The sequence below is a fragment of the Nerophis ophidion genome, linkage group LG09 (assembly GCF_033978795.1).
Source record: "Nerophis ophidion isolate RoL-2023_Sa linkage group LG09, RoL_Noph_v1.0, whole genome shotgun sequence".
Taxonomy (NCBI): domain Eukaryota; kingdom Metazoa; phylum Chordata; class Actinopteri; order Syngnathiformes; family Syngnathidae; genus Nerophis; species Nerophis ophidion.
This window is the reverse complement of record NC_084619.1, coordinates 42,093,920-42,102,044: the sequence shown is the minus strand read 5'-3', so window position 1 is coordinate 42,102,044 and position 8,125 is coordinate 42,093,920.

The window sequence follows — 8,125 nt, the reverse complement described above, 5'->3', positions numbered from 1 at the left end:
GTCATTGCCGTTGTGTCCTTGGGCAAGACACTTTACCCACCTGCTCCCAGTGCCACCCACACTGGTTTAAATGTAACTTAGATATTGGGTGTCACTATGTAAAGCGCTTTGAGTCACTTGAGAAAAGCGCTATATAAATATAATTCACTTCACTTCACTTTCTCCATGGAATTGATCACCTAGGAACCTCTACTTCTCTGAAGTATCAAATATGGATTTCAGGCAATAAGATGCAAATTAATTACTTTAAAAAATTCATACAATGTGATTTTACGGATTTTTGTTTTGGATTCTATCACTTACAATTGAAGTGTACCTATAATGATGATAATAAAAATAATAATATAAGTAACAGACCTCAAACTACAAAATCAGCAGTGTATAAATGATTTGTTCTCCTCATTCTATGATGGACGGTACCGATAATGAAAATAAATGTACCATGACCAAAATTGACCATATCTATAATCGTTCTGTACAGTACTCCTTAACAAAAACATTTCACATCAAAGACAAAGGAACTGGACCAGTACTGAAGATGAAATCATCTTGACTGCAAGGAAATAGACAACTCACTTAGTCAACAATAACAAATAACAGATTATGACAGATTTTTTAATATTAAGTTATACATAACATTGACTATCACGAAAAAGTTATTACTTTATATATCTCAGGATTATTTATGAAATGTACAATTAAGTATAAACTGTCAAACCAGTACTTATATTTGGTTTAAATATGTTTTTTTCAAACTATTTCTTATTGAGATTTCCGCCCTACCTCCTTTCTCCACAAAAGAAGCACAGGCATGTGAGCACCCTTTGACAAAAGAGGAGGAGAATTCACAAAAAAGAGGAACATTTCCATCCGCATGTAGGGCTCCGACAAAAGCCCCGAAAATATTTTTTAAGAATCAATACTACATAGCATTGGGCCAATAAAACAATAACTATACATCGCGATAGACACATAATCATATCAACATTAAATGCTTTCGATAAAATATTCGAGCCAGCATGATTCGCTGCATGAGGTCACTCGCGCTTTGGGAACCCAGTAAACAGAAAACAGGCAGTGTCACTGAGCAATGGAAGTGACATGCTACAACAATCAGTTAACAGTATTTACTGTGCAATGGAAGGGACACGCCAACAGCCAATCATGTAACAGTATCAACAACAAGTAAGCTAGCTTGATGATGATAATTATGCTAACTAGCAAGCCAAGCTTGTTTTGGTTTCCCTGTCCTAAAATTCAGTGCGGTGTTTAGGCAAGAACAACAGCAAGTACCCGCGGCCAAGGAGAGCGTTCCACAAATTTGGTTTGGATCCTATTTTTTTTATATTGTTTACTTAATTCATCCATGGAAGTTTTGTTATTGTTGAAAGCTCCGGTCGGACAGGTTTTTACTGGACACATTTCCGATGAGTGTTGCTTTGAGAACCTACAAGTGTTTAGTTAATACTTGATTGCCGATAAGAAGTTAGCTCCGTTTTTTGACACTCATCCTTGAACTCCTATCCTTACACTACTTTTATTTATATTTTTCTATATTTTTCATATTCTTATTTATATTTAATTGAAAAAAAAACAACTGAATTTATATTTTGACGTGAAACTGAATGTTTAAAAACTGTTAAGAAAGTATATATTGTGTACATTTTTCTCAATAAAACTTGTTTATAAGATTTCAGTGTGTGTTCAAGTACTTCTTGAGCACATTCATCAAATACTGTGATAACAATTGTAACCATGACATGAAATGTTCATTTTGTTACTCCCCAGTTTTGACACATGAGATTGTAGAGTGGATATTTACACTCTATGAACGTTTTGACTATAACTAAAAAGTAATAAAATGATGGCAAAAAATTGTTTTCAGGGTCCACAAGTTCAGAACTTGTAATCCTGAAATCAGAGTGGATACAGATGTTGGGTTTCGGGCAATTTAATACATCAAATATTTGTATTTGTCATTAACATACTATTTACTGAAACAATGATTTGATGGCAAATAAAATAATGTTTAAATTAATGCTGTTTTTTTTGGTTTCGAAATTCGCTAAATTTGCTAAAGATTAAACGTTTTGAACTTGTAGACCCATAGGCATGAGGTAATAAATGTCAAGCTTACCCATAGGCCGTGTTGCCACCTGTTACAAGTCCCCCGTAATATTATCATGTTCAGACAGTGGGTTCCGATCTACTGTAATGGTGTCAGACCCTGATGTTGAGTGTGATGGCTCACTGGCTTCCAACATATTTAAAAATGACTCCTGTGGAGTTTGGCAGCCTTTTGGTGACTGAGTCTGATCTTTCCCTAAAATATATTCAACAGTTGCCCTATAAAATTTACCATCCAACCACTTTGCTAAAACAGAATCTCCTGTTTTAAGACCTAAGATCTGCACAGGAGCTTCCTCTCTTGACAAAATGTCTGCTCCTGTAAAGATTTTGCCGGTATAACCGTCCTCCCATCTGACGAATGCCAAACAATCTGAAAGAGAGAGTGCAAAAGAGAAAGTGTTTAAAATTGTTTATTTGAGTATAAAAAATTGGACTGGTATTTGTCATCTCATTTGGACAACAATGTTATGTTTACTCCCTCTCCCCATCCCTATTGCAGTAGGATGAGCTTGCCCATCGCTGTCTTAGAGGTGTGTGGCCTCATTACAATTAGGGTACTGTTACCCAACTTCCTTGGGGCGACTTTCCCAAGGTGGCATTCTCAGCTGTTCTTTAAATACTACACAAACTAATAAAGTCCTTTTTCCAGTTTGTTAGCTACATGTACTGCAATTTGGCTTAACCGTAGTCCGCTTTGCTACACATACATAGAGACTTACCAGATTGCTCAATTGGGGGAGGAGAATTATGCAGGTCCTTCATTTTCTTTGTGGGAACTCTTAACCTCTTTCTTGTAGTTGTTTCCTTTTGGTCCATGCTGTAAATGAAAAAATAAATTTTGGATCACAAACTGAGGATAGGTTGATTGGCAACACTAAATTGACGCGTGTGTGAATGTTGTCCGTCGATCTAAGTTGACTTGTCCATGGTGTACCCCGCCTTTCGCCCGAGCGGAACTGGGATAGGACATAGCACCCCCATGACACAAAAGGGAAAAGCAGTAAAAAATATATGGATGGAACTATAATATAAATGGAAATTATTTACATATATGGGGTCACTCCATATGGATGTTAACTTTTAGGGAGAATCATATTCAACTTCTGTGAAAAACAAGTAAACAAAAAGATTGTTTATGATCGTTCTGGCTATAGTAAAAAAAAATCTTAACGCAGACAGTTTAATAATTATTTTAATTCGTATCTATTTTGAGGTGCGGTGGGCTTGATGGCACCTTTTTATAATGGGGTACATATTAAGAAAGTTATAGTATTTTTAACAAAAAGGTCATGAATATAATCTCGAGCCCCAATGACTTTGTATTGAAGAGGTTGACCATAATTAGTGCATTTTGACCAGGTTAAACCAATCATAACTTTTTAAACATGTATCACAGGAAAACTATTCTTATATCATGTTGCTAGTCTTAACAAGACCTGCCTCATAATATCGGTTTCATTTATTAAATGTTTAACATTTTACACACATACCTACTTTATTTTCCTAAATATATGCAGTTTATTCAATCGATAGCATGATACAAAACATACTCGGCCACTGCCAGCGAGAAAGCAAATATACTGCTGCTTTCAAAATGGCGGGGCCAATTGGTTAATCATTGAATACTTTTGGATGTAATCTCTTATTTATTGCAAATAGCCAGCCTTACCAATAAAATGCAACCCGGACCTCCTTTGTCGATTGTCACTTTACCTACAACAGTATTATAAAACATTTTTAAGTTAAGCCCCCCAAATTAATATGCACTGTGGAATCCAATTGTGAAGGTCATTATGTATGCTAACATAACTTGTTGGGCAGGCGCTATTAGTGTTACTGCAGCCTGCTAAAGGACCACTCCGTTGTCACAACAGTTAAATATTTCATTTCACAACATTACATAGTTGACCAACTAAAAAATATTAGCATACTCACCTATCCAAGTCTCATGTCGCAAGCGTTGCGACCGTCGTTTCCAAAAACTTTCCCGCTTCTTCTTCTCTTTCTTCTTCTTCCTCGTTCTTTTTTTTTTTTCAAAGGTTTATTTATAAATTTCAACAATTACAAACAATAAGTCAAACAACAATATAAAACATTATGAAAACAGTACAAAACAGCGCCAAGGGGTTGTAAGTTCAAAATAATAAAAATAGAATACAAAAAAATATATATATATAATAAACAAAATGCAAAGCCGTAGGCTCATTCAGATTCATCAAACAACTTAAATTTGGAACACAGCATCATTGTTTTCACAGCTTTTTTGTTGTTAGAGGTAGAGAGTGTTTTAATGTAAAGTTCCAGATCTTTTTTAAAGGCACAAAAGATAGGACGGGTATTAAGAAACTTACATTTATGAATATAAAACTTAGCCAATAAAATAATGAGGTTGCAAAGGTAGAATTCCTTTTCAAATTTTTGTTCATACAGTGTAAAACCAAAAATCACATCTTTAAAGTAAAGCACAAATTTGTCATAAATATTGTTCAGGATGAAGTGACAGATGCCCTGTCATAGTGATCGAGTGTTTTCACAAGTCCAAAACAAGTGGTTGACAGTCTCTGGATGCATGTTACAAAAGGTGCAGGTAACATCAATGTCCTTCTTGTATCTAACCATCACTGTCTTTACAGGGTAATAGCGATGGATGATTTTAAATGATATCTCTTTGACTTTGTTGGTAAGTAAATACCTGTTAGGAAGGGACCACGTTTTGATCCAACAGATGTCATTTACAACATTATTCCATAAGGAAATTACATAGGAGACAGACACACAATCATTTTGGAATAAGCTGCGGATTTTTCTGTTATTTTTTTGATCAAAGCAAAGTTTCCCCACAGGAGTGTCAAGTGGATCATTCACAATTTTTACAGCAGAAAGAGGAAGTGTGTAAGCCCTGTACAACATAATAACACCTGTTGGGATGGCATCAAATACAATAGCAAATTGTTTGGGAGTCACAGGTATCTTAAATAGGTTGAGAAATTCCTGGTAATTAAAAAGTTGACCTTCCTTATTGAAAAGCTGACTCACTAAAATAATATTATTGATAAACCAATTGTTGAGGAAAAGGGATTTCCTTTTGTAACATATGTCTTTATTGTTCCAGATGAAATATTTGATAGGTGAAAAATTGTGCTTGTATACAAGAGACCATGCTAGAAGGGCTTGTTTGTGGAAGTTTGAGAGCGCAACAGGAATCCTATCAATGTTATATTACAAAATAGCAAAAATTTTAGGCCTCCAAGGTTAGAGAATACATGATGAGAAATAAAGTTCCAAATTGAGGTAGGGTCTTTCAAGTAGTGTCTTATCCAATTAATTTTAAAGGTGTTGTTTAGTGTAGTGAAGTCAAGAAAGTTTAGACCACCCTGATTGTAATTGTTCATTATAACAGATTTCTTAATATAATGAATTTTGTGTTTCCAAATAAAGTCAACCAGTATTTTGTCAATGTTTTACATATTTTTTGGTTAACATCTAAAGAAATAGCTGCATACGTAAGCCTGGATATACCTTCTGCTTTGGAAAGTAAGGTTCTGCCTTTTAAGGATAAATGTCTCTGTAGCCATTGGTTAAATCTTTTCTTAGTTTTTTCTGCAATTGGATTGAAGTTCAATACCGATCTAGAGTTTTGATTTTTAGTGATATGTATTCCTAGGTAATTAATACTATCCTTAACTGGAATTTGAGATACAGACATAATTTCACATCTCTTCACAGCAATTAGTTCACATTTATTCACATTTAAACGGAGACCAGAAGCCAAGGAAAAAACATGAATCGCATCCAAGGCTAGGGGAATTTGCGAAGAGTCTTTCAAAAAGAGTGTTGTGTCGTCAGCCAGTTGGCTGATAATTATTTCTCTATCTAATACAGAAATCCCCTTTAAATGACTAGATTTTATATGAACCGATAACAGTTGGGTGGCTAACAGAAATAAATATGGAGAAATAAGACAACCTTGCCGTATCCCACGTTTTAACTCGAATCTTGGAGAAGTACCAGATTTGAGCTTTATAGAACTATTACCATTGCAGTACAAAGTCTTAATTGTTTTGCGGAAAAATTTGCCAAAGCCAAATTTCTCAAGTGTCCGTAATATAAATTCATGTTCGATCGAGTCAAAAGCTTTGTAAAAGTCCAGGAAAAGAAGGAAGCCTTCATCATTAATGACCTCTGGGTAATCCAGAACGTCAAGTACAAGCCTGATATTAGATATGTGCCTTCCTCTCATAAAACCTGACTGTGTCTCATCAATTATGTCATCCAGAACCAATTTTAAACGTTTAGCAAAAATAATAGCTACAATTTTATAGTCATTGTTTAGAAGGCTAATTGGACGCCAATTATCAATGATTAGTAAATCTTTGTTTGGCTTGGGTATTAGCGTAATAAGGCCTTGTGTTAAAGTTGGAGGAAGGGCACCTGTATCAATATTTTCACAAAATACTTCTAGTAAGAAAGGAGCTAGCTCTTCTGAAAATATTTTATGGAATTCAGATGTAATATACCATCCACTCCAGGAGATTTGTTATTTTTTAAACTATTAATTGATTCCACTACTTCCTTGAGACAGATTGGATGGTCACAGAATACTTGGTCAGCTGTGCTGATTGATTTAGTTTCAGTTAAGGTGTCCATAAACTTAACAGCATCACTTTCAGAGTATTGACTATTGTATAATGTTTTGTAAAATTGAGAACAAAAATTTGCAATCTGTTTTGCGTCATTGCAAACCACATCATTTATTTTCAATTGATCAATTGTGTTATTTTGAGTCTGCGATTTTTCTAAACGAAAGAAATATGCAGAGTTTTGTTCACCTTCCTCCAGCCATTGTTTTCTAGATCTTAGAAAGGCTTCTTCTGCTTTTGATTGATACATTTTGTCTAATTTATTTTGGTTTTCTAAGAGACTTTCTTTTTTTCTGCTGACATATTATCTGGACATATAGAGGATAATGCAATAATGATGGAAATCACATTTTCCTCTTCAGAACGCTTATTCTTAGCTAGATTGCTGCAATATTTTCTAATAAATTTACCTACCTCATATTTAAGGAGTTCCCAATTAGTACAATAATTATTTTGGGTTTTGGCTTTATTAAGAAAAATTTTTATTAGATCTTTAATCCTAATTTTAACTGCTACATGACATAAAACTGAACTGTTGAGTTTCCAGTATGAGCTTTTTGAAGGATTGTGAGAGGGATGTAAAGAGATGTGAATCTGAATAGCCCTATGATCAGTCAAAGGAGTGGAGAGAATTTGAACAGTAACACAGTTTCGAAGTGATTTAGAAATTAACCACATGTCTATTCTAGACTTTCTTGAGCCTGATTTATTGGACCAGGTAAAGGATGTCTTATTCGGATTTTTATATCTCCAGGCATCAATTAAATCAAACCTTTGCATTAATAACTTCAGATTTGAGCTGACACTACTTTGAGAGCCTGGTTGCCATCTATCAAGTGAATTGTCAATGACAGTATTGAAGTCACCTCCGACAAGTATATAAGCATTTGGAAATTTGGCAAGCCAGTGTAAAATTTTATTTTGCACTTCATTAAATAAAATAGTATTGTCAGGCACCGAGTTATATCCATAAATGTTAGCAACTATAAAGTTTGTTTTCTGAATCTCAAAAACCTGACAAATATAATGGCCATTTTTATCATAATCACTATGATGCAATAAGACTCCTGTAATTTTGTTTTTGAATGTGCCAACTCCTCCAGAACGCTGTGATGCATGAGAGCAATATATCTCATTACCCCATTGAGATCTCCAAAACTTTACATCATCATTCATACTGTGTGTCTCCTGTAAAAAACATAAATCTGTTCTACATTGTTTAAGAAATAAAAATAAAGCTTTGCGTTTCAAGTTCTGCCTTAACCCCCTGGCGTTGAGAGAAACTATAGATAAAGACAGATTTAAATAAAAAACGATTGGAATTAGAAAATGCTTTGAGTTAGAAACAAAGCAAC